The sequence below is a fragment of the Tyto alba genome, unplaced genomic scaffold (assembly GCF_018691265.1).
Source record: "Tyto alba isolate M040663 unplaced genomic scaffold, T.alba_DEE_v4.0 Super-Scaffold_22, whole genome shotgun sequence".
NCBI classification, from domain to species: Eukaryota; Metazoa; Chordata; class Aves; order Strigiformes; family Tytonidae; genus Tyto; species Tyto alba.
Genome location: NW_024881296.1, coordinates 11,889,783 through 11,917,131, shown reverse-complemented (window position 1 = coordinate 11,917,131; position 27,349 = coordinate 11,889,783). Strand labels below are relative to the sequence as shown.

Sequence of the window (27,349 nt, the reverse complement as noted above, 5' to 3'; positions counted from 1 at the left end):
AGCTTCCCCTAAATCCTGAGAAATAACTGACTTAACTTGTTTCAACTTGTATTCAACTTCAACTAAATCAGTGGAAAGACCACCTCTAGGTAAGGTGGGAATTGGCTCTGGCTGCTGAGGTTACTCCTCTTCAAGGCGGTGGTGACAACCACGCTTCTGTCTGCTCTTTCATGCTTTGAACACAGTGACTCTGCCCTTTAGCACTCTCAGATTTTCTTCCAGAAATTGATGGGTTTTACACTGTGAAGGAGGAGGGTAGAGAGGTTGAATAATCTTGACATATTCTTCTCTGAAAAGCCCAAGGTAATTTAAAGGAATTGATTTGCATTATGAGAAAAACAAAGTTTCAAAATGCAGGTACGAGACTTATAATTTAAGTATATATAAACTAAACATGAATATCTCATTTATTTGACAAAACCGTAATAGGTAAACCAATATAGAGCTCAGAGAGCTTTTAAAATGTAAATGTGTTTAAGAGGATGCATGAAGTATATACATATATGTAATTATATACTTATTTTCCCATTTGGAATGAAATTGCCTGAATTTTGATAAATTGGAGTCTTAAAATTTTTTACCAGGTGTGTAGTTTTGTAAAATTATTTCTAGTGTTAATTGTGCAAAGAAATTGGATAGTGGTTACTTCTTGGTTGCTTAAGAATCCCAGACTTGTTGGTCTGTCAAAATAACATGTGTAAGGTATGACAGTTAGTGTAGGTAATCAGCACACAAGGGAGGAGTATGTCCAGCATCTTGTTTGGCACCCTTGAAGTATGCAGTCCAGCTGACCAGAGAGTTATGTTTACAGTAGATGTCACTTGGGATTTTTCTTTACACAAGTGTAAAAAGAGAGTTTGTACTCTCGGTGTTTGATGTCTGGCAAGACTCTCCAGGTATGTGATGGCAGAGTTGTTACTTCATTTTCTCAGCTGGTTCTATTAGTGAAAGAAGGCTGTAAGAGTGTAAAGTTAAGGAAAAAAAAAAATCAGTCTAATTGGTTTGGAAGGAGATAGCTTGAAATGCTTGTCTATGCTTGCTAAATGTGCTTAGTAAGGAAGTACTGTTTAGCATGGTTATTTAAGAACTTTGCTCCCAGTGGAGCTGTATTTTTGTTCAAAAGTGGGTTTTGTTGCCTGAGCTCCCAAACCTGTTTCTTGTGATTTTATTTTTTTTTTTAATTCAGTAAATTTTTTTTTTATCCCACTATTCCCACTCTTCCACTGCAAATACTTGTTTAGATGTAAAGCGTGACTAGATAGTCGCTTACACATTCATATACTGAATTTTCTAGCATCTATTTAAATGCTCAGTTCTCTTCCCCTTCTGTTACTCTCATGATCCTCTACTTTTTCAAAGTCAAGATCATCAGTGTCCTGCTTTCTTGGGCTCAGCCCCATATCATCACAGGGTTTCTCAAATAATGATGCTCCTTCTTAGGAAGGTGAAGTCAAGAATGATGAAAATGGAACAAGATTTAAAAATCTAGAAGGGGGACTATATTACTAATTATAACTGTGCTCCTACATGTTTATAAAGATAATGATATTTGTACTGGAACTCTGTGGATAGAGAATTACTCATCAATAAAATGAAACCGCAGAGGTTCTTTTTCAATGCTAAAAGTAACAGTGGTTTTCTACCCCCACCCAATATGTATTTTTTGCAAGGATATTCTTGTATTGGTCAGATACTGAAATTCCTATCATCTGTAGATCATACTTTATGTACCAGAATACTTTTGTCTCTTTGTAACTGCCCACTTGATACAACAAATATGGAAGTTGAGCACCTGATTTTACTTGGAAATTACATTTCGAAGCAAATATGGCATAAGAGTGGCGAGCTCTCACTGAAACAATATGTGAGAGCTAAGATTCACACAGGACAAAGACTTTTCATCTGTCCATCTGTCCTGGGTTGAGTGAGTGGTGGAGTTTTTTTGGTGGCAGGGGAGGAGGCTATCGGGGTGGCCCCCTGTGAGAAGCTTCTCGAAGCTCCCCCAGCTCCACGTCAGCTCCACTTCTGTTTGGGAAATTGAGCCAATCGGCTGCGCCTCTGCGATAACGTATTTAAGAAGGGACGTGGTGACGGGCAGTGGGACTTGTGAGGAGGAGTTGCTGCAGCTGCATGAACACCAAGGTCAGTGGAGGAACGGAGGAAGAAAGGAGGGGGGAGGTGTGCCGGAGCAGAGACACTCCTGTATCCTGTCGTGAGACGGCAGGGCGGCCCCCCCCTGCCACCCATGAAGATCTACGGTGGAGCAGACATTGATTTACAGCCTGTTGTTCCTGCTCAGCTGATCAAGGTTCTGTGCCCGAAGAAGGCCGGGGTCTCATGGAAAAAAGGTAGCCCCGCTGCTGTAATTCAGTGCTGGGAGGATTGCAGCATGCGGGGGAGTCCCACGCTGGAGCAGCTCGGGAAGGGCTGCAGCCGTGGGAGGGACTCCAGTCAGAGGAAGTTAGTGACCCATGACGGAGCAGTGTGGGGAACGCTGCGGCCCATGGGAGGAATTCAAGTCAGAGAAAGTTTGTGGAGGACTGTCTCCTGTGAGAGGGGGACCACGATGGAGCAGGGGTAACAAGTTTTGGACACTCCCCTCACCGAAGATGAAGGAAGTGGCAGCACTGACTGCACCCCCCATTCCCTGCCCCTGTGCCACTGGGGGAGGAGGGAGAGATATCGGGAGCAGAGCTGAGCCCGGGAAGAAGGGAGGGGTGGGGGGAAGGTGTTCTCAAGATGTGGCAATGCTTCTCACTGTCCTACTCTGGTATGTGTTGTTAGTGTCTGTAATAAATGTATGTTCTTTTTTTTCTTCCCCTAACGAGTCTGCCTTTTGCTCGTGATCATAAAAGGGGGATTTTCCCCCATCCCAGTCCTATCTTGGACCCCAAGCCTGGCTCTCTGTCCCTTCTCATTGCCGGAGGGGAAGGGAGAGAGAGGTGCTGCATTGTGGTTGGCTGTCAATCAGGCCTAAACCACGACACCATCTATCCTTGAAATAAACAGTACTCATGGTTACAGCACCCATATCCCAAAGTTAAAACACTCTAATTCTGCTTTTTGAAAGACTTGGCCTCTGTGTCTAAGGTGTAGAGATCTTCATGTAGGTAGAGATCAGAATTTCAGAATCTTGGTAAAACATTTTGATATTGAATAGAAGACTCCTTCCTACAAGTATCATTCAGGAGAAGCCACTGACAAGCAAGCACAAACGATTTAACAATATCCATCTCCAGACTAGATATTGTGACAGTGGAAGTCCTGGAACACATGCACGAATGAACTCAATCAGGAGGACTCTGGTTGTATGTACAGAAGTGACCTATTCTCCTGCAAATTAACAAGGAAGTAAGGATAGCACCAGGAGTTACTCGAATGCATATTCTGTCTCTGATAGTAGCTAACATTTGTTGCTAGGGAAGGGTATAAAGAACAGGGAAAGATGTTAAGTCTTCACAATTGGCTTTCCCCTTTACTAGCCTGACTCAGTTTTGGTTCGCTACCTCTTACCTTCCTTAACTGGTCATTAGTGACTAATTTGGACCCAAGGGTAGATCACTGCAGGTCCGTCTCTCTTGTGAACACTGAACATTTACTCTGCCTTTTTGATGCCTGTTCTCTGACCCTGGTTGGTTTTATGTATTTATTTTATTTATTTTTATTGGGAGGATCATCCCTTTTGTCCTGTGGAAGTTTTAACTTTTTTAGGTTAAGGATATTGTTTAGTGTTGTTTGGAAACCTACACAGTCTATATCAGTTGGATTTTTTTCTGATCTGAATGCTTATTAACTATTTAAAAAGAATCCTCAGATTTTTGAGGTGTAATTTCTTTTTCTGGCGGCTGCTTTGACAGTTTTTCCATACTTATTTGTCTGCCCACTAATTCTGTTCTTGAGAATAGTCTATACTAATTTTCTCAATTTGTTTATCAAGATTTTTGGTTTGCAGTTTTTCTGTATCTCTTTTGGAACTCAAATTAGAAATTCTTTAAGCCATATTACAGTTGAAAGAGTGCAGAGGAAATCAGAATTGCTCAGGAAAATCTGCTTAGGTAGCACTTTCTGAGTTATCAACACACTTAAATAAATGAAAAGGCAGACCATTCTTTCACAAAGGCCAAAGGTTTTAAAGGATAGTCAAGACACTAAAGGGTATTTGCTTTGAAGGAGAGCTGTTACCTTTTACATTGCTTTAACTCATTGTATTTTAGCAGGAAGAGACTTGATAAAGCACTTGATATCATTTCCTGCATTAACATACAAACCTAAAGAAGTTTATAGCCATGCTTTTCTGGCACAGCCACCTGGGTGAAAATCCTCAAAAATGTGATCAAACTTGTAAATCCATAGTAATTAAAATAATTTTAAAGCCAGAGTTATCTGTGGAGAGGACAGAGAATCTGCACGTATGGACTGCTGTAAAAAGGTTGGAAGCTATTAGAGAGGAAGAGTGATGATCAGTAATGGACAGTTACAGAATTTGCTTATCAAGACATGTAAGATGTTCTCACCTGATCTGAAAACCTTGCAATGCTCCAGGATGCTGAAACACATCTTGGTACCTTGTTTTGCTGGTTTTTTAGGTGTGTTTTTTTTTTTTTTTTTGTGTGTCATATCCAAAGTTTTAAGCAAAGATAAAGTGATTCAGTTGTGAACCCAAAATCTGAGAGCATCGTCGTGCTCATACATACAGCATGCATTGTGTTAAGGATATTCTCTTTCTTTGCAATTGTTTTTTAAAGATTCACGAAGTGGAATTCTTCACATTGGAAGAAAAACGTAACACATTGGCTTTTAGCGTTCCAGAAATTTGTTTTACAAAGTCTCATAAGTTTGTAGGCTTGAATGAGTTTAGGGGTTCGTTTTAGAGACAGTTTTAAAATTGTTGAAAGCACAGTATCTCTGCACATAGATGAAGTGAGTAAAAGGAGATTGAAATACAAGAACAGGGCTTGAAATAAAATTACAGGATGACGCAGACTGGAGTACTGAGGAAGAAAAATGAGTTTTAGAAAATATATTTTGTTTCTTACTTCCTGAAAGAGTGAATCCAGATGAAGTTGCATAGATGAGGTGGCCTATATGATTTATATTCCACATAGCAAACTGCTGCTCTGCTGTGCTCAATATATAAATATTTATCACAATAGGTACCTCAAAATATGTAAAACTGGATTGTTTTTGTTTAAAGTAAAATGTACAGTAGCTGTGAGACTTTGTCAAACCTGCATGGCTTTTCTGTAGTTCAGACATCAGCTGATATTTTGCTGGTCAGCATCCTTTTGAAAAGGTTATGTGTTCCAACTGCTGAGCACAATGATTTTGTCTATTAGCGGATGTAGAGGTTGTGGCCGTGTATTCAGTGTATTGTAAGTGATGTCGGCATGTAAGATTGTTTCCCCTATGACCACTGTGATGCTGCATGGATACTGAGAGAGAAGAAAAAAGAGAGAAATCGAAATGATCATGGTATTTTTCTTAATGTATAGCTATTCCTGATGCCAGCCAGCAATTAAGTGGCTGATAAATTAGCAGTGCAGTCCTGGTCTAACACAGAAGCTGCAAAACTTTGAGAATTAATTTCTCTGAAAATCATGGGGAATTCACCTGAAGACAAGAGCACCAGGGAACTGATTACCTCAAACTGTGGAGAAAGCTTTGAATTTCTTCTGAGAGTGTCTTCCAGTGCCATCAGCTGACTGCAAGCCCGGGGGTGCGCGTTGCTATGGAAGGGGTGTCAGGCATGTGCCTTTCAGCAGTACTGAAAGCGTGGCTGAAGACTTTGAATACTTGGGGGTCACAAATCAGTTCAGGGTTTATTGATTTTTATTTTTTTTTCATTAACTTATTCCCACTCTTTACGAGGTTGTGAAATTCATCAGATAAAGGGTTATTTTTTCCATGGTCACATAAGGCCTTTTTAAAAATCGCTTTGGAAGGTCATAATACTTACGTGGAGTAGAAAATACCTCAATTTTACATAATGGAAACTTGATGTTTTGGCCCCAAGCCACTATTGACGTTGATGATGATGCAATTTCAGTTGCTGTTCTGTGAGATCTGAGGTTTCTTGGACAACACTGATTTAAGAAGTGTTCTGTTCAGCACTTCATTAGGAGGGAAGATTTCCACAAGACCTCAACAGCCTGTGAATGTGGAAGAGTGAACAGGAGTTGGAGATGTGTTGTAGGAAAGCTAGAGGCTTCAGAGGAGGAGCTCACTGATGTGAGACGTTCAGACTATGTTTTGTAGACATCTGTGGCAGAGGTACTGGGGGACCTGACTTAAAAGTTGGGAGAAAGATTGGGGAATATGTTCAGCAAGTTTTGTATATGTTTTGTATAGGGTTGTATCCGTGAAATGCCCTTTCTGACCAGGAATTAGGGTGGACACTTTGAGATATGAGGAAAATTAAGGTATTATAATGAAGGTGATGGATTGAAAAAAATACCAGACCTGCTTTATTAAATTATTTCCTTAAAAAGATACAGCTCTATAACCTAGTTCTTATTTCAGTATTTTTAATGCAGTTTTAAATATAGAATCATAGAATTGTTTAGGTTGGAAAAGACCATTAATATCATTAAGTCCAACTGTTAACTTCACACTGCCAAGTCCATCAATAAATCATGTCCCTAAGTGCCACGTGTGCACATCTTCTAAATACCTCCGGGGATGGTGACTCAACCTCTTCCCTGAGCAGCCTCTTCCAGTGCTTGACAATCCTTTCAGTGAAGTAATTTTTCCTAACACCCAGTCTAAACCTCCCCTGGTGCAACTTGAGGCCATTTCCTCTTCCCCTATCACTTGTTCCCTGGGAGAAGAAACTGACCCCCACCTCGCTACCACCTCCTTTCAGGTAGCTGTAGAGAGCGATAGGGTCTCCCCTCAGCCTCCTTTTCTCCAGGCTAAACAACCCCGGTTCCCTCAGCCGCTCCTCATAAGACTTGTTCTCCAGAACCTTCACCAGCTCCGTTGCCCTTCTCTGGCCACGCTCCAGCACCTCAGTGTCTTTCTTGGAGTGAGGGGCCCAAAACTGAGCACAGTATTCAAGGTGTGCCCATAGATACATCTATACATTTATAAATATCATATGGAATTTTGTTTTATCAATTACATAACTGTTACTCCATACCAATTCTCCTTCTTGCTCACAGTAACATTCAGAATGAATGAATTACTGTAGGTAAAATAAAGTAAAAAAGCAACCTCCTCCTCAAGATCATATGCCAAAAATATATCACTGAAAGTTCTTTTCATAATGTCTCTGTACAAGGAATAGTTTGCAAGTTCAAAAACATATTAGCAGCCTTTCTCAGTGGGAGATTTAGCTTTGGTTTCAACAAAGCTGTTCTCTTAACTCTCTCTTTAGTTTGTGGTTTTACCTGACAAGTTAATGACCAACTTTGCATTTTTTCAAGTGTAATATCTAAAATTGAAGTACCTTCTAAAAATCGGTAGATACACTACAATTTTTCGTCATCTCTTGGAATTCTGTATGGTAAATACCCAGTAATGCAGGTTCTTACTACGCTTTCATGAAAAGAATAGAGTAATATCTTATGTGAAATTTGGTTGTCTTCATCATCCTGGAAAGCAAGGTATCCTTTCCTTTTGGGGTTAATGAAGGATATTCATGTGTAAGGATTCAGAGTGTTTAAACTGCCATTTCCCATGAAAAGAACTGAAGCTTAAATCGCCATTTACAACAGAAAGGTGATAAAACTGGGAATGTAAATGATAGGGTTTCTTAGATTAGAAAATTGTCTCAGTGTGTTGTTTTAGTAAAATATTTACAAAAAAGTTGGCATGCGTTGTAGATCTCATAAAGCATTTCCCTGTTTACATAAAAAGCAATAGTAACAAAGAAAATAAGTTAACGTTTTGTGTAGCTAGCAGGTAGTTATGGGTCTGCCTCCAAAAGCAGAGATAATGTGAAAGAATGGAAAGGAAGTTACTGCTTCCTCGTAACTACTGATGTTGATGGATTATATATCCATTGCCATCTTAAAATATCTCTAGTGTCAAAAAAAGAGAATTTCAAAATGTTTATAACAAATCTGGGCAAACAGCATTTCTGAGCCCTTTTTGGCCTGCTGCACTGTTTCTCATGATTTGCAACAAAATTAGAAGTTTTAAGTGTATGATACAGGGCTTGTTTGAATGGGGACTTGAAGGAAAGCTGGAGAATCAAATAGTATAGAGCCAGTACACCTGAGTTAGAGTGCATACGCCCAACTGGACACATTCTGTATTTTACTGTTGATTTTTTGCTAATCTTGTTAATTGAATTTTGGATATGTATGTTTATTTGATTGATTTTAAAGTGCGACTAGTTCACTCTTCATCCCCACCTGCCCACTTAGGAGGCTGAATTTCATTAGTGATGTGGGGAATGAAAGTAAGACTTGGAAGCAAACAGAAGCAAAACACAAGGAATGTATTTATTTCTGCTTTAAATAAAATAAAATGACAATTGTATACGAAACGCTCTTTGCCCAGTGTGACACGTAAAGGAAAGGACCGTGTTGTTGGCTGTGTTTCTCAGTCTCTTAAGCTCACAAAAGTGGCCCAGACAGTTTGCTGACCTCAGATAGACCTTTAAGTCTCTGACTTGTCAGACGAGAGGGGCAGCACTCTTAATTGGCATTCAGATCACAGGCAGCCACTGGGCTCAGCCAGCGCATAGCCAAGTACTGCTTTAGGATTTAGACAAAGCCACTCTGGCAAAACATCCCAGTTGTCAGGGTAGCTGGCTGTTTCCTAAAGAACTGTTACATAATGGAGAGACTGAGAAAAGCTTTAGGATGCAAATTTTTTTATAGTAAAAATTAAAAAAAAAAAAAAAAAGTAAAAAAAAAAAAAAGTGGTGGTAATTTGTGAAAAGAAACATTCTCCCCCCAACCCCCTCCCCGGATGATCTCATTCATTGTTTCCTCCTTCTGTTTAACTTCTCAGGGTCATAAATGTAGTTTGCTGTTTAAAACTGTGGTGATGTCACTCCAAAGGTATTTTGTGGAAGAGAGGAAGGGAATTATCTGAAAGTATTTGGGAATCAACACTTAGAGATTTATTAGCTTTACTAGAGGTCAGCTATTTGCATTTCTTCTTCTTTGTGCTTAGTGTAATGTAAACTGGGAATTCAGCTATAGAGTGAATGTTTACATTTGAAACATCCCATGGAACAGAAGCGAACGTTGTGTTTATTGCTACAGCTGCCTCCTCGAGTGAAATCGTGATCTAAAGTCTCGCTGGTCCCCGGCCAGATTTACAACCTGCCCCCATGTGCCGATCCCCTTGCACAATGCGAGGGTTTGACGCTTCCTGGTACTGTTCCTCCCCTGCGGTCCCAGTGACATCACCCCGGGCACTGCTCCGAAAGCCGCTTACAGCCCCTGCCCGCGCTGGGAACAGGACATCAGAGCAGCAACTGCTTCCCACTGCTTTGGGGTTGTGAAAGTGAGCACCACAAAGGCTACTTAAAAAGAGTTGCTGCTCCGCAGAGCGGTGTGGGGGACTCTAATCTCCATCACAAGGCGCTAGCCCTGCCGTGGATATTTTGGCATGAGCAAATTTCATTTAGTCAGCCTTAGTCGTAAATGCATTATAGTGTTTTAGTTTTAATATGGCTGTGTTTAACAAACTGCTTTTGAACGTGTGCTTATTTTAAATATTTGTACAAATAGTGCTGTCTCACCCCTCTTAAATACTGTTCCAACCATTAGACATCACTTATTTCTTAAACAACAAACTGGCAGAGCACTTTCACCCAATCTGCCGAAGAAATATTTCAGAGAGTGCGAATGTCTTCTATAAGCATATGATCTTGTCTGGTGGTTTTTTTTTTTTTTTTTTTTTTTTCCCCGGGAAATTAGGAGGAATGGAGTATGGAGGCAGTCAGGGAACACAACTTTACAGCACATGTTCTTGTAGGGAGAGTGTACTCTTTACAGAAGCTTGGTAGGAAGGATGCTGTTCTGCCAAAACTCTGTTATTAGGTGTTTGAGGGGTCCTTACAGAAATGCTTACACGCCACCAACTTATTTCTTACCTAGTATGTTTTCTAGCTGGTCTGTAAGAAGTACTTTCCCCCTTGCAGCAACTCATTAAAAGGCATAAAAGACGATGAAGGATCAGTTTGGGTAGTCTGAACCACTGATAATATGGTAACAGTATCAGTAATCGTGCCCAAAACGTGCTGGCAGTAGTCATAACCCAAATCTCCTATGGCTACGAGGCCCTGCCAAAGTAGCCTGCCACTAATCCCATTCCTTTAGTTGTGTTTCATCTGGTTTGTTGGTAGAGCAGTCCTACCTCGTGGGCAGGGTAGTTCTTTGGTCCCAGTTGCCAGGGCTGTATGAATACTTACAGCTTTAGGTGGTCACTCTTGTGTGTAGGTGTTAGTGCTCTGGTGTGTTTGATTTGAGGACTGCATTGTCCACTCCAGGTTGTTGCTGACAGCCTTTTTAATTGCTCCTGCTAACTTCGTTCACTGCTAGTTGTTTCCTGAAGCAGGGTGGTATCTTAACTGCTCACATTAGCTATGCCTCTTAGTTTGCTCCATCACCCAGTCTGTTAGCTGCAACTGCTTTGGATCTCCTCTCGTAGCAACCCCGAGTGTTTAATTTTTGCAGTAGTGAGTCATGTCCACAACCTTGTCACGAAAGGGGGACTTTCTGAAAATGGATTTTCCTTTCATTGCCGACAATTAAACAAACTCTCACCTCATTAAAACCTTTGGCTAAAGTTTAGTCACCAAAGCTTACAGGCTACAACTGTGGGCTATGTTACTTCATTTGGAGAATATTGAACACAGATTACTCGTATTTCTTCAGCATGTTAATACATACTATAATTTCTCTGGCATTGCAAATTAGTTCTCCTTAATAGGAAGACTTCAAAATAATATGAGAAATATACTCAAGGTCTATGTAGGTGTGATTCTTTGGCTCATGCTAGCAACTTTTTCATTGCTGATGGGTGCTAGATAACAAATTACTTTTTGGAGTCCTGAAAGGAAGGGCTGATTACCCCCTTTGGATTTTGCCCTGCATGTTTACCTGAGCTTTTGGAAGGAGCAGCTGGTCCATCCTAAAGATTACCAGTCTTCCTGAGGAAATCCAGCAGTCAGAGCTGACCTTCTTGGATGTAAAGCATGTGTAACCACTATATAGTGTTTTGCAGGAAGACTGTGGTCTTAAAACAATAGTCTGGTATGAGACTTGCTAGGAATGTTAGCTAAGAACATTAGCTTGATGCAAAAGTTTCTATCCTTTTCATCTGCCCAACTCTGGTTTTAGGAAGATCTCACCTTTCGTCAGAACACATGCGAAAAATGAAAAATCTGGATGCAGCAGTCATGAAAAAAGGGGTTTTTAAGAGAAGAGTGTAATGAAATGCAGTAAATCAGAGGTAACTATAATGATATAAAGCTCAGAATGGTCTCATGTTAAAATTATGTTTCTTTCTTCTCTTGATCCCATGGCTGATTAGTATATTTTTTTTTTCTCATTTGACTGATTCACTTAATACTTGAAATTTCAAAGCATTTCTTCAGAATGTTTTCATCTTGATCTCATATGCATGCTTAAATATATGCCCTATAATAAAGTGAATTAAAAATCATGAATTTTTCAGGATGCTGCTACTATGTAAGGTTTAGTACTTTTATCAAATAATGTGTTTTTCTTTGCAAATGCTGATAGTGACCTCTGTTATGTACTCGTCTTTTACTCTCTCTTACAGCTTTTACTTGAAACACAGAAACAGTACATGCTTGTGTGCGTAAATGGGATACCAGGCTCTAAACTCTTCCTTATGTTGGAATTCAACACAGTATTTCTCCTAATTAGTTGCCTTTGAGCCTCACAAAGGATCTTAAATAAACAAACAGAAAGCGGATGTGTCTGCATATAACTTCATGTGTGCTGATGAGATGAATGAGTAGTAAACACCCTTATAGTCATATTTGCTGTTTAGCATATAGCTGACATAAAATAACCATATTTGTATATCTACTTGGAGCTGTGTAAGCATTTCACAGCCGTTTGTTCTCCCATTCCAACCCCTTCATGTAGTGACAGTAGAAGTTACCATTCCCATCAGAAATTTTGTAACAAATTACTGTTTTAGTCTATTTTACTATAAAATCAGAAGGGTTATCTGAAACCATTACATACCTGTTCATGTGCTGAGACAGATTATTATACACTTAGTTTAGCTAAACTAATGTCTGGCTCTCTCTAGAAGCGGGAAGAAAGGGCTGCTAACTGTGACCTTCGTATGTGCATTTCAGCTGCATCTTTTGGTGTAGCAGCAGTGTTCATTAAGAGAGCAGTGTTGGTTCAAGGAATTAAACTGACATAAAAAAATACCCTATGCTGAAAAGAAATGTCTAACTCCGTGAATTACTTTACTGCAGGTCAAATGAATGGTAGTGTTGGTGCTGTGCAGTGTTTGCATTTTTTTCAGTGGCTGGGTGCTACTGTATTGTGAAATTTGATTTGGGATTACAGAGTGAGAGCTAGGAATACAAATCACAAAGATGACTCTAATACAAGACAACATTCTCTAATTTACAGCTGTTAATGCAGATTAAAAGCTTAAGATAACTCTGAATCTGGTGTTTTTTCATCTTTGAATATACAAGCTGTAGATCTAGTACTTTTTTTTTTTTTTTTTTTCTGATAACTTGCCAGATTTTCTTGTTTGTCAAGAAAGAAGCAGCAGAGAAAAAGAAACGTCCATGTCATTGTGGAGGTTGCTTGTACAATTGAAACTTCTGAGTTCACTACGTACATCTCTGCCATAAGAGCTAATGGAGAAAATGAGAGCAACTATTGGGTTTTCATCCTGTTTGGGCTTCTCAAAGGAGGGTGTTTCTCTGGAAGAAGCCCAAAAGTTAGGTTTGCCTGAAATTTTCAATACATACGATGCTCCTGGCATTTCTGTGGGAGATCTTGTAATATTACAACTTTTTATTAATCTTTTTGGTCATTCTTTTGGTCTCTTAGGGAATAAATGCTATGAATCCAATGTGTATTGCTTGGCTGGCCCAACAACTGGAGCTTTCGTTCTCCAGCTGAGCAGAAGTTGGTGGGAAGAAAGTAGTGGCCGTTGTTAAAAATGTACAGAACTCTGTAAATCACCTGGTGTGGACAAAAGTAGAACTTTTCTGTTACAGATGGAAAAAGCATTATAGGGACCTCAGATACATTTTGATATTGGTGGAGAATGTCAAGTTAAGCTGTCAGCAGTAGGCTGTCTTCTAGTCTTGGAAAGGCACAGTATCATAGATTTTTCCTTCTTCTTTCAGTCAAGGTGAAAGGGCCTCCTTCTTTCTCTTGCCTGTAGCCTGTTCTCCTTCTAGTACTGTGTATTTATCATCTTTAACCCTTCCTCCCACCTGTGTTCTGACCCCCTGGGCAGTCCCCGTCTTTGCTTGTTAAGCTTTCCATTTGTGACAAAAATCTTCTCTCAGCAGGTGCTGAATATGGAATTATTCAGTTCAGTGGTTAAAATCTGGCAAATCATAAAGTGGGAGAGTTGGATTTTAGCTATAGGTGGCAGTGCCAAGCTTACAAAATTAGCACATTAGGGTTTGACTTTGGAGAAAAGGCCACTAGACTTGTTCATTGTTGTTGTTGAACTCACGTGTAGAAATGCGTTACTGCGGTGGAGCATTTGGAACTGCTGAGAACCAAGAGCTGTGCAGATGCCCTGAAATGCTGAGTGAGAATAGAAAGACATTTGAATACATCATTTTAATAATAAGAAAAAATAATATAGAGGTGCTTTGTCTGTGTTTTGTATTCATTAAACTGAAGGAAGCATATGCATTCTGACCAAATAATTTTTAAAAACATTTACTTGGAGTATATTAGAATGAGTAGCTGTCTACAAGCAAGACTTTTCACTGCCCATTGTCAGATAAAACTAGAAGTTCTTGTTATTAAAAATAAATCTTGTTAGTTCCTGGGGACATTTCTCTAAAAAAAAGAGAAACCCTGAACATTGAAGGCTTACTGTTTTTATGATGCTCTTTTGGCAGTTGTCCTTGTTTTCATATTTATGATGAGAGTTAGATGTGTGACCTGACATTTGTAGGGCTGTTAAGTTACTTAATGCAAACATCATCTTATCACTGGTGGCACTTTAATGGTAAGTATGAACTTACCATAGTGCATACTGAATTAAGAGGATAGTAAACTTTAAACAGGAGGCTAGAACCTTAGCTTTGCTTGAGTTTACAGATTGCAACCAACACAATACTGAACAGGTACAGGAAAAAAAAAAAAAAAAACAAACCCACAAAGTGTAGGAAAACAGCTAATTATAGTAATTGCAGCTGGTTTCAAAGTACTTCTAACAGTTTGTGCATAATGCTTACTTGAAAGCATCAAATGGGCGCTAGTTGTGAAATAGAACACCTGTTTGTTGTTGAGCATGTGTTTATGCAGATGATTTTTGTTGTCAAAGCACCTTGATGTAGAGTAGTCCTGTTTACATTTACATTCTCCCCAAAGGATTAACAGTGTTCTCTCAATAAATTTGCAGTCTATTCTCCTCTCAAAGGCTGCTGTTTGGAGGGTGGTGTGAACGAGGCAACAAGTGCTTGCTAATCACTTGAATATACATAATTAGCGACAGTCTGGTGCACTGGAGTCTTTGTACAACCATAACAATGCTGATTGGCAGCAGCAGATAACAATAGTCATGGCAAGGTGCTATTTGTTGAATATTTGAAGGTGTTTTTCATTTATATTTGCAGTGGGCATTTTGAGTTAATTATGCCATTATTCTGGAACACTCTTACTATGTTGTGTTAATGTCAGAGTTAAAGATCAGTCATGTGGCCTGTTGTACACAAAAGAATAAGACCTTTAGTAAATCCTTTGCTTCTTTTGAGACTAAGCTGGATTCTTTTTTTCCTTCGTTCATAATTTTGCGAGACTAAGCTGGATTCAATTTTTTCCCTTCCTATTTTTATATAACCCAAAGTCAAACTGGAAGGTATGTCTAAAAATTTGAGAGATGAATGTGTGTGATGATACTCTTCGTGTATTCTGCAGTGATCAGTTTTACAAATGGCTCTGTCTGACAGGCTCAGTACTTTAGAAAACAAATACAAAAGTATTGATAAAATGTATGGATAACATAGACTGTAATGTAGTAACACTGAGAAAATTATCTGGATTGCTTTTCATGGGTTTTTTATGTTCAAACAAAATGTGTTTTAATATGGCAGAATGCTTAACTTCAATTTAGCTTAAGGGAGAACACTAGAACAAGTAGGCTATGAACATCTAGAAAATTAGATGTGTCACTGTGGATTTGGTAAGGTTAAGTTGTATCAAACTCTTCACATTTCCCTTTATTGACAAGGTAGCGGTCGTTGCAGAGAGTAGAGAAGCTTTGGATGTATCTTGGATTTATTCAGGCTTCTGATATTCTGTAAAGAACATTTTCATAAGGAAACAAGAGATAGTGGATTAGATGAAAAAATGGTGAGGCTTGTTTCTAAGAGCAAAACTGTTAGAAAACTGAGCCGAGTAATTATTGAAGGTTTAGTATCACAATGGAAGTAAATATGGAGTAGCATTTTGATAGGCTGTTTCCTGAGTTTTGACTAGGCAGTACTTTCATTGATGAGGTGAGTAATGGAAAAGAGAATGGTTATTAATGTTTTGAGGTGTTTCCAGAATGAAAGGGACTGCAGGTGTGCTGGAGGATGGGATTAGAATTCAGAATGGTACTGGTAGTGTGGAGGCTTGGTATGTGAGGAGCTGGAAGCTGTTCAGGGAAAGCAAATTTGACATGCACTCTGGTATGATGTACTTTACAAAGAAATAAATGAAGAATGAGTGGCTAGGTAAGTAGCCCTTTGGAAAAAGGTCCAGAAGGTACAATGGATCACAAACTGGAAATTAATTGTATCTCACTGTTGTGAAGAAGGTAAACACAGGCATGCATAAACAGTGATAGAGTCTGTAAGATGCATCTTTCTGCTCCGTTGAGCACTTGAGGTCTTAGCTGGATAACTGCATCCATTTCTGGGTGCTGCAGTTCAAGATTATAAAGACTATAAACAGACCAGCAATGAGAGTGATCAGTGATGTAAGGAGTGTGACCTATGAGTATAGGTTGAATGAATTGAGGTTACTGAAGCTAAATAAGAAAAGAGAAGTGATAATATAATCTGTTTTTCATATGTTCAGCAGAGAGGAGAAGAAATTGTGGTTTTTATTTCTTTCAAGGCAGTTGACTTAAAACAGCAAAAACTTTTGTCAATTAAGCATAACATAAGAAACAGCCTACTGAGTCATACCAGTGGCCCATCTAGCCCAGTTTTCTGTCTGCAGCAGTGTCAGAGGAGATGCTGTTTAGGGAGAGGTTGCAAGCTTGGCTGTTTATTTGCCTTTCATTCCTCTTGCACTTTCACAGTGTCCAGAACTGTTGTATTAGTAAAGTTAGATGGTGTAGCTCTGTGTGATCCTTCTAGTATATGCTCACGGACCTGTTTCACCAAGTGTCCTGACTGTTGTATTGCAGTGTTTGGTAAACAGCTGTTCTGTGCTTACTTACTCCCTTTGTGATTTCATAAAATTCAACTTTATCTCCTCTCTGAACTAAAAAGCCCCTGCCTTTTCATCTTCTCTTAGAAAAAGTTGGTTGCTCCATCCCCTGAATCATTTTGGTTGCCCTTGTCTGTATTTTCTCAGAATTCCACCAAACTTCCTGAGATGTGGAGACGAGACTGCACAGGGTAATGAAGATGTGGGCACAGCATCATTTTCTGTACAGCAAAATTGCACCCTTTCTCTTGTTCTCAGTATCCTTTCTGACATGCCCAGAGTTCTGTCAAGTTATTTTGGCTGCTGCTGTATGTGAACTTACGATTTCATAGAGCCATCGGTGGTGAATCCAGGACTCAACTAAACTATAATTTGTGGTTCTAAGGTAAACACTGTGAGGCATAATTTAGAGTATTTTTTTACTAGATACATTACCTCACATTCATGTACTCAGTGTTCATTTGTCATCTTTGCTCACTCAATTTCATGAGATCCTTCTAGTTTTCCATGCCATAAACAAGGTATTTGACTATGCACTACAGTGTAATATTATCTGTAAGCTGTAAGATTTCATGGATCACACCACTGTCCAAGTCATTGATGAAGATGTCATACAAAAATTATGCCAGTTTGGATCACTAGGGAACTTTCCGACTCTCTTTCTGTCGTGGTTTAAGCCTGATTGACAGCCAACCACAATGCAGCAGCTCTCTCTCCCTTCCCCTCCGGCAATGAGAAGGGACAGAGAGCCAGGCTTGGGGTTCAAGATAGGACTGGGATGGGGGAAAATCCCCCTTTTATGATCACGAGCAAAAGGCAGACTCGTTAGGGGAAGAAAAAAAGAACATACATTTATTACAGACACTAACAACACATAACAGAGTAGGACAGTGAGAAGCATTGCACCATCTTGAGAACACCTTCCCCCACCCCTCCCTTCTTCCCGGGCTCAGCTCTGCTCCCGATATCTCTACCTCCTCCCCCAGTGGCGCAGGGGCAGGGAATGGGGGGTGCAGTCAGTGCTGCCACTTCCTTCATGTTCGGTGAGGGGAGTGTCCAAAACTTGTTACCCCCTGATCCATCGTGGTCCCCCTCTCACAGGAGACAGTCCTCCACAAACTTTCTCTGACTTGAATTCCTCCCATGGGCCGCAGCGTTCCCCACACTGCTCCGTCATGGGTCACTAACTTCCTCCGACTGGAGTCCCTCCCACGGCTGCAGCCCTTCCCGAGCTGCTCCGACGTGGGACACCTCCGCATGCTGCAATCCTCCCAGCGCTGAATTACAGTAGCGGGGCTACCTTTTTCCATGAGACCCCGGCCTTCTTCGGGCACAGAACCTTGATCAGCTGAGCAGGAACAACAGGCCATAAATCAATGTCTGCTCCACCGCTGACCTCCATGGGTGGCAGGGGGGGGCCGCCCTGCTGTCTCACCACAGGATACAGGGGGGTCTCTGCTCCGGCACACCTCCCCCCTCCTTTCTTCCTCCGTTCCTCCACTGACCTTGGTGTTCACGCAGCTGCAGCGACTCCTCCTCACAAGTGCCACTGCCCGTCACCACGTCCCTTCTTAAATACGTTATCGCAGAGGCGCAGCCGATTGGCTCAATTTCCCAAACAGAAGTGGAGCTGACGTGGAGCTGGGGGAGCTTCGAGAAGCTTCTCACAGGGGGCCACCCCTATAGCCCCCTCCCCTGCCACCAAAAAACTCCACCACTCACTCAACCCAGGACACTTTCTTATGCTGATCATTAATCTTTGTTTTGTTTCCTCTTCTTTACGCAACTTTCAGACTGTATAAGAACCTCCTCTCCAATTCTCTGTCAATTTAATTTCTTTTACGTGTATTTGGGAAGGAACTTTGACAAACACATCATGCCTACTGGGTGCCCTTTGCCCTTGTGTTTATTGCCCTTCTTGTAGAACTCCATCGGGTTAGTGAGGCAGGCTTTCCCTTCACAGCAGCTGTGATGGTTCTTTCCCAACAGATCCATGTTGTCTCATGTGCTCTGTGATCTTATTTATTATAGACTCTAGTGACTTTACCAGAAGCAGGAGTCAGACTCGCAGGTAGTTTCTGGGATCCTTTCTAGAGTCCCTTTTTGTTTGAAGTTGTGTTGGCAATCCACCAGTCTTCTGGGCGTGTGGCCATTTGTCGTGATGGGTCGTACTTCCTGGCCAGCACCTCTGTGTTTTCACATTTCAGGTTCATCAGCACTCCTGTGAACTGTCATCCAGTCTTGATGAGTTATCGATATCTAATAATTCCTATATGTTTACATTAAATCATCTAGCTTTCACTTACTTATCTACTACAGGGAATAGTCTGGGTTTGGGTATCTTCCCAGTGTGTTTAGCAGTAGAGACCAGGGCTTTATTTGTAGCACTTCTCTGCTGTGGCCTTGTTATCCTTCAGTTCCCTTTTTCTGCTTTTCTTATTGAGCAGTCCCACTGATTTCTTGTCTGGATTCTTGGTTATGATGATGAGCATCATTTGCAAGAAGCTCTCTTAATTTTGTGTTTACATTGCCCTGACATATTTTATCATCTTTCCTTTTCCTTCTTTCCATTCTTAATACTGACCTTCTCCTTGTAATCATCTTTTAACTTTTCCATTAAGACATCCAGGTGGATTTTGGTGGTGGGAACCAGGGAGAGAAGGGGAGAACTACTTTATTTTCTTTTTGAATGTTGGCAGCCATTTTTCCTGGCCTTCTAGTATTTTCAGTAGTCTTCTTTCTGACTGTTTGTGACCGGTCCTTTGCCGTTTTTTGGTGTTTGGTGTTTTGCCCCCTTTTTTTTTTTTAACTATTTTTTTTTATTTTTACCTATATTTTTTCTGTTGATGTTGAATATTTGTACATCAGATTTACTTGGCCAGTTTTCTTCCACTCCAGTACTGCTAAACCTACTCATGAAGCATTTGGATAGATTCCTGGGAGATGGAGAAACCTACCAGTAGAGAAATAGCATTATTTAGAATAATAAGTTTATAGTAGTTAAAAGTAATAATAATAGTTTCCATCCTGTTTTCAAATCCAGGGGGATCTGTAGATTGCTTTGGAAGTCTGCAAAATCTTACTGAAAAAAGCGGCCAACTTGTCCAGGGTATAGGACACAGCACTTCTCTTGGTATTTAGGACTTCATGTTTCTGCTGGAAAATGTTAGGGTTCCATGAACTGAAAAATTTTGAAACCTATTGAATTAAATAAAATCTTTGGGTTCTTTAATGCTTGCAATTCTTGAGAGTTCTTAGTCAAGTTCTCTTGTAGAAAATGGTTTCCTTTCAGCCTTTCAAGATACATAGTAAGAATACAGAGAAATAATTCAGTGTAGGGAGATGGGAATTATGAGTTCTGTTCCAGTTTCTCTTTTAATATTTATTATTAAAATTAATATTTACATCCTGGAGTAATAGGAGAGAATTAAAATGATAATGTTTGCAATGTTGGAGAGAATGACTTTAGAACATGAGATCCCGAGTACCTGTGGGATTGCCTTGCCATGAGAAAGAACCTTAATGGGGAAATGTAAAGAGCTTTTTAATGTAGCAGCATAAGGAGTAATGGAGCTCCATGACTGAATGTTGAATCCAGGTGTATTCACAACCACGTTGAGGGTGACTAAGAGAAAGACAGAAAAAGGAGAGCATCTTGATACCCTCAAAACAAGACAGAATGCATTTTGGAATATAAACACTGAAAAAATAAGTAGTTTTGTACCAGTATATGCGTAACACAAAAATTTTGTGGCCTGTTTCCTTGAAGAGGTCATACTGACATAATGAGATGTTCCTTTTTGTCTTAAAATGTGACACCATGAATAAAAATCACAAAATGTCCTGTACAGATTTGCACACAAGATACATAGATTAGCAGAGAAATGTAAACTTGTTGAGAATTCGTCCAAGACTTGGTCAGAGTGTTATTCAAATGAAACAGTAAAAATCCATTTACTCCTTGCTGAGCTTCCCAGTGACATGCTGTTTGAGAAACACTGTATCAATATTAAAAGATAAATTTACTGTAGTTCCCAGTGTGTTTCATAGCCTTTCTTAGCTGGGTACTGCTGTTGCCACCAGTTTGGCACTTTTGTACTTGGTATCATGGACAGTTAGAGCTCTCTTACTGAATGTGGAGTGTCCACATACTTTTCTTGCTGTGTATTTTTGTTTTCTCATTATACTAATTTAAGTCCATTAGTCCTTTACACTTTTCTATGTGAAGGTACTGATTCATGGTAATCAAATAATTTCTTAATATTGTTTTGACATGTTAAGTAAATGGAGTTCTTTAAAGACAGTGTAAAGGCACTCTTTATAGCACATGGAGTGATGCTGGGTTAAGAATAAAAATATTCTTTGTGGTAGCACACATACAGACTTAAGAGAAGGAATGAGCTAGAAGTATTGTATAATATATTGTACTGTTAATTTTCCTCCTTAAATGAAAGCAGGAGTGTTACTATTTCCTTCCTCTAAACTTAGGAGCAAATGCACATGAAGGATGCAACCAGGCAGCACGACCATCCTTATACAAACAGAGGCCACAACAAGAAGCTGTATGTTGTCTGCTTTGGTGCTTGTACAATCAACAATAGATACACATACAGCCCTCCCACATGTTACTCACATAACCAGATCCTTTAAACAGATGACCAGTGTGTAAGGGGAGAGGGAAGTTTTGAAAACAGCATCCAGAGGATGTTTTTCTTTTATACCAAATCAGACGTAATGGTATGCTGCTAATAAAGGAGGGAGTTCAGATAGACCCGGCTTGGAACGTACACCCTTGTCACCTTGTGATGAATTTAGCAAGAATATGACTTTCCAGCTGATGGGGTCAGTTTTCTGTTCTTACAGGAAACTGTCCTATTCCTGCCCTTCTCCATCCCCCCCTTTTTTTTGCTATTGGACTAGTGAGCTGCAGAAGTGGCAGATCAAACAAGGAAGACCACTGGACTGCAGGACTGGAAGGAGGAGGAGGAGGCAGGGTTTCTCCTCAGCCCGAACAGCTGAGGTATAATGAGAAATTGCACCTGGAATTCTCTGAGGGGTTTTGTTGTAACTAGAGGAGTCTGAAAACAGACATTTCAGGAGGAAGGAGAAACAGGTAGAGGACTAGAGTGTTTCTATAGCTTACTGATCATTGATCTCTTGACCTCACCTTATTCTGCCTTATACAGAGATAAAAAGTGCCTGAGAGAATGGCCAGATCTGTGGGAAATGTTCCTCCCCTTATTCATAGAATGGTTTGGGTTGGAAAGGACCTTGAAGACCAGCTAGTTCCAACCCCCCTGCCATGGGCAGGGACACCTTCCACTAGACCAGGTTGCTCAAAGCCTCATGCAACCTGGTCTTGAACACTTCCAAGGAGGGGAGTTATCTCAGATTGAAGAGGGCTTGCTGTCTGTAACCAATAATCATGTCACTAAATTTCAGCCATTCCCTATCGATCTGTGATCTGTTGGTACAAGATCCAGCTGTCACTAAAAACTAAATAGTCTTGGAATAAAATTTAACTGAATTAAACTGTAGACATCCAGAAGAAAAGCTTTTATTAAAACTGTTTCAGCTGTGCTGCTGATGCTTGCTATTCTTACACGCACACAAAAATATGGAAGACTCTGAGAGGAGATGAAAAATTGGTGTTGCTTCTCTCTGACGGGGAACTCAAATTCCCCGGGGAACGTCAGCATGGAAAAATGCATCAGCATCATAACGGGCACTCATCTGCAGCATGACCTCCGGAAGACAAAGCAGTGTTTTACCTCTCGGGATTAACAAACATGTGTCAGCTTTAGTACTGCTGTTTGGTAGTCAGGTGATAGACTGCCCATATGTCCTCATACCTCATTCTGGCATGAGATATTTTTTTTTTCTCTCTTTGGAATTTGAAATAAAAGCATAGCTTTATTCCGTTGTCATTTGTTCCAGCTCTTATGTCACATTTTAAAAGATGTTTTAAGAAGTTCTGTACCTGAATTAATTTTTCTCACTGTAAGTCTTCATTGGAAAGGCTTCTTTGTTTATCTTTACCAGGGACATGCAGAAATTGTTATAGAACGTAGATGACTTGCATCAAAAGAAACTTAAGTATATAAATAGTTATGCTCTGAATAGGAAGATGAATGTTGAAGAGTGTTTCAGGCATTTTACAAATCCCTCTCATAGTGCAGCATGGTCTTTTTGGTGGTGCCATGCTCCCAAATTACACAGGGAAAAAGGAGAGAAGGAAGAGGTCTTTTTCAGACACTTATAACTTGCATCTAAGTGAACAAGTGTCCCCATATCTGTCTCTGGGATTTGGACCAGTAATGTGAGGATTTCTTGACATTAGAAAAATGATTGTTCAGTGGTTAGTGTTTTGCAGTGGGGAGAAATGGAAGATAATACATGGCTTTAAAATATCATGAAGTTAAAAGGTTTAACTTAAAAATAACTGAAAGCTTGGAGAAACTGTGTTTTCTGTCTTGTGACACTTTATCACTGGCATTTTATTACTCTGGGGAAATTTTGTAGTTCATTTTAAGCAAACTAGAAAATGTGAGTGTTATGCGAACATTATTATTAAAGGCTGGTGGAAGCATAAAATATGGATTTCCCCTCACTCTTACATGGGTTTCTATATCCGTTATAGAACAGATCCTTATATTTCAGCTATTTAGTTTTTACCGAATTTGTTATTGTTGAAGGGAGTTGCAACCATGATTCTTAAGGAATTCTGTAATTCATTAAAATAAAAAAAAAAAAGACACAACTACCTCTAATAAATGTTTTGATTAAAATGGACATTTCTGAACCTTCTACAGACAATACCCGCTCAGATGTGACAGCATTTGTGACATCACCAGTACAGACTTTCACAAGGATTTTGAAGTCAGTGTTGTAAGTCAGTTTCCATTTTGTTTTTCTTAATTAGAAAATTGTGCTATTTACTTTCTAGAGGAAAAAAATGTACACTGAAACCATATCAGATCTGTTTAGTTAATTCAATAGTAATGAAAATACATTTTTTGACAATTACAGTTCCATATTGGTCCCTATTATTTTGGTGTCACAAATGTTAAATATTTGGTGCCAGTTAATTATTCTACGTATAAACAGAATTTCCAAAAGACCACATGTAGGAGGAGATTATCAGTGTTTTCTCATGTATGAATTTGACTTGTGCATTGAATAAAATAATTGTAGCATTTGCTGAGATCTGTTTAAGGTCATTCTATAAGTTATTGGACTGCCTTTTGAATCAGAACTATTTTGGAGGCTAAGTCATTAAAAACTTTTCAGTAATTCAAATTAGGAAAAGAAGTATGCTTATAGCAGAAAAACCACAAAATGTGTGTCTGTTAGTGGAAAAACAGTAACAAACCTCATCCTTAGATTGTCTAGATAAATTTATGTACCTTATCCAGGTCAGTCATCTTTCAGTTCCATCTTGTGGCTGGAATTTTGGGGTTCATAATTTATAGCTCTGTTTTAAAAGTTTCTAAAGTGACTGAAAATGAGGCAAAAATTTTGTGCTAGTGACATTACAGGGTTGAGAATTTTGTATTTCTGCTAATCAGTCAAGCTTTTTTAATTCAGAGGACCGGAAAAACTTGAAGCAAAAGGCTTTTTAACACCTCACTTGCGTGAATATTTATTGCAATTGTAATATAATAAAATCATGCAAGACAACATACTGTAAAATATGTATATTAAAATTGAACTGTATTATGATTCTTATGTGGGTGTTATGAGCAGTTTTTTTCATTTGAAGGCAGTGAAATATTTTAGAATTATGTAGAATCCGGAGGTTAAAAACTTGAGTTGTTCTTTTTTAGCTTCTATTACTTTGATTATAGTCTGTGAATTTAAGAAAATACTGACCAAATTGTTCTTATCTTCTTGGCACTGTTTCTAGTATGGGAAGTATTGCACGGTTAACTCAAAATATCAATTTATATTGGGATCTCTGTGTTGCTGAGATTCTGTTAATATCATTACATTGTAATAACTACTTCTCAAATAGATGTCAAAGTGTTGTATTTCTAGCTTTTTTTCAAATCGAATTTTAAGTGACTTTTCGATTACTTGCCAGAGTACAAAGATCTGTACATATTCCTTATAGTTTACGTATTTTTATTTGTAATTGCTGTGTACATGTGTAAAGAAATGTCAGAATATGTTCTGACACATATGTCAGAATATACTTTGCTTGTATAGAATGTGAAATTGTATTAGGGAAATTCTTGGTTTAATACTGTGTCAGAACAGTTGTGGCATCGTTGCTTAGAGATACAGTTGATCTTAGAGATCTGTATCACTTGAACCTGATTTTCTAGCTTAACAGGAAAATAAGAATTGCAATCACAAGGTAGAACAGCAGTCCAATTAATCAGTAGTTAATTTTGCATATATTCATACTGATGCCCCTTCTCCCTTGCATCTTTCTTGCCCCCAGCCAATTACTCCTCATCTCTCCTTTGTGCCAATACTTACTAGCTGTACAGTGAGCTGAAATTGTTTCGATCTGGTCGAAACCTATTTTCTTGGGGTGTGCTTTTGGTGAGATCGTTTTGCCGACCTGCCTCAGCTGGGTGGATGGCAGTTCTGGTGCAGGGGAGTGGCCCATGGGATGCACTGCACACTTCCTCGGGGTGTTCCTCACCTTCCCAAAGGCTCTCTGCTGGTGGTACCTTGTATTTAGGGTGAAACAAGGTGGCCAAGGGCTGGCACTTTCATTCACCACCAGTACTCCTTGGCTAGTACCAGATTTGTGCTAGGACAAAAATGCAAATATGCATCGCAATTAAAGGAAGAACCTGAGTAAGTTGAATGTTTACTCCAGTTTCCAGAATGTGAGATTTTCGTTTTTTAAGAAAAAAGTGCTCACACAAGTTTGGAGATGCCTCACAGCATTCAAGGAGAGGCTGGCTTTTTCTAAAGGTGCCAGTAGGTATTGGGTGTGGGATTGGTGGGAGAGTGGCTGGCATTGCCATGGTGCAAACTGCTAGTTACGCGGTGATGTTACAGAATTCAGAATTGTAGATGCTGAATGTTTGAAAATCTGCTCCTGAACTCTTCTGAAAATGTGTTCCTGTGCCAGTAGTATTCTACTACTGGACATTTGTGTCATTGAATCTTTTTGTCATAGTCCCTCCTTTGAAACCCAAGCCTAATCCAGTCTTTCTCTCCTCACTCTGCTTTTCTCTATCTCCATTCTCTTTCCTTTCTTTTCTCTTTTTTTTTTTTTTTTTTTTCTCTGAAGCCCTTCTGTTCTCTTGTAATTAAAAAAAAAAAAAAGTTAGCAAAACTGTAATTTATTTGTTTATCATAGAATAATAATATTATCGGTGTTTCTAATACTGTGTAACTTTACAAATGGTAACATTTTTATTTCTTATCAGTACTTCATACTTTAGCAAAGGCTACCTTAGTTGTTCTATAGTGGTTAATTTAAACTAAGCACAGTCCGTGAGTATTTCAGGTTATTTCTGTAAGTGTTTATTATTTCAAGTAATTCTTCACTCTATTTCATCTGGTGTTTCTCAGCCCACTGGCATAGCTTTGCCACTCTGAAATTCTTCACGTTCTTAATAAACTTGAATAGTTTTACTGTCTTGCAGGATGTGCGGTGGTGATCCTAGATCATTGTTGTATATATTAACTAAAAGTGTCCCTAACAGACAACTGTAGAGCATCATGGATTGAAATTTGACTATGCAATCCTATTTTGCCCTCTTTTTTTTACCCAGTTTCCTATTGATGTTCTGTTCCACCACACAGCTTTTTTCATCCACACAACTGCTGTTCCCTTAAACTTATTAAAAGCTTTTTAAAAGTTGAAATAAATTGTGTCAGTTAGTCTTTATCCTTTTTATTTTCTTGACATTCTTAAAGAAATCCCATGTGTATGATGGGCATGATTTTTCTACTCAAAGGCAGTTCTGTCTTGCTTATCTTATGTCAGTTTGTGTTATTTAAATGTATGATTAAAAACAGAATTATAAACAGTTTTCTTTGATTACCATCCAGCTAGTTGACTTGAAATTTTCAAGGTTGGTGCTGTTTGTTTTTTTTTTTTTTTTTTAAAAAAACTTTTTTGGTTCTCTTTGGGGGTGTGGGGTGTAATTCTCCATTTATATATAATCCTTCAGTTTAACTGTCATTATTGAAGGGTAGCCAGTTTTTGCCACCTTACTTAAAATTTCTTAGTAATTGTGGATGTATTCTGCCTAGTTCTGGGACTCACTAGTACCTGGCACTCTGCTCCAATACCCTCTTATTGATCCAGAGACAGTGAAAATATTTTTCTGTTACCTGAAGCAGATTTCTGTTGTTGTCTTCTGAGGTAAAGACCAATAGAAAGAAACCATTCTGGTTCTTTGCAAGTACCATTATACTCAGCTGCAGACTTCATTTTATGTCTGGTTAATTTTCCACCAAATTTGCATCTTTTATTTTCTGGAGCTTTTTATTTCCCTTACTTGGAAGTTCGCTACATGTTATTTTCTGTAAGCAGTCCTTCTAAGATTTATTAATTTTGCCATTTAAGTACAGTCCTTCTTTTATTTAACGACTCCTACATTCTCCCAGCTCCACTCAACTGGTTCCGTATCTTCTGTGATTCCAGGATGATTTGGTGGCATGAGAAGGGTGAAAAGCTGGAACTGTGTGGTAGAGAGCAAGCAGACCCTGAGGGGGGTGATGGTATATTTTCCCAATTTTGAAGGTCCTTATGGGTGAAGCATTTAGATTGCTAACAAACATAGTGCAAAATGCGATCC

General features: G+C 39.3%; 1 protein-coding gene across 3 annotated transcripts in view; it reads left to right on the top strand.

Annotated features, from left to right (window-relative positions):
- The window catches only part of AKT3 (AKT serine/threonine kinase 3), a 160,682-nt gene that overhangs the window by 47,425 nt on the left and 85,908 nt on the right, over nucleotides 1-27,349 (top strand). Inside the window, exon 3 of one of the 3 annotated variants that reach the window (XM_042795881.1) lies at nucleotides 23,390-23,465. The exons of the other annotated variants lie outside the window; for them this stretch is intronic. The gene's annotated coding sequence lies outside the window, so the exon portion shown is untranslated. The remainder of the gene's footprint in view (nucleotides 1-23,389; nucleotides 23,466-27,349) is intronic. 3 annotated transcript variants of the gene reach the window in all.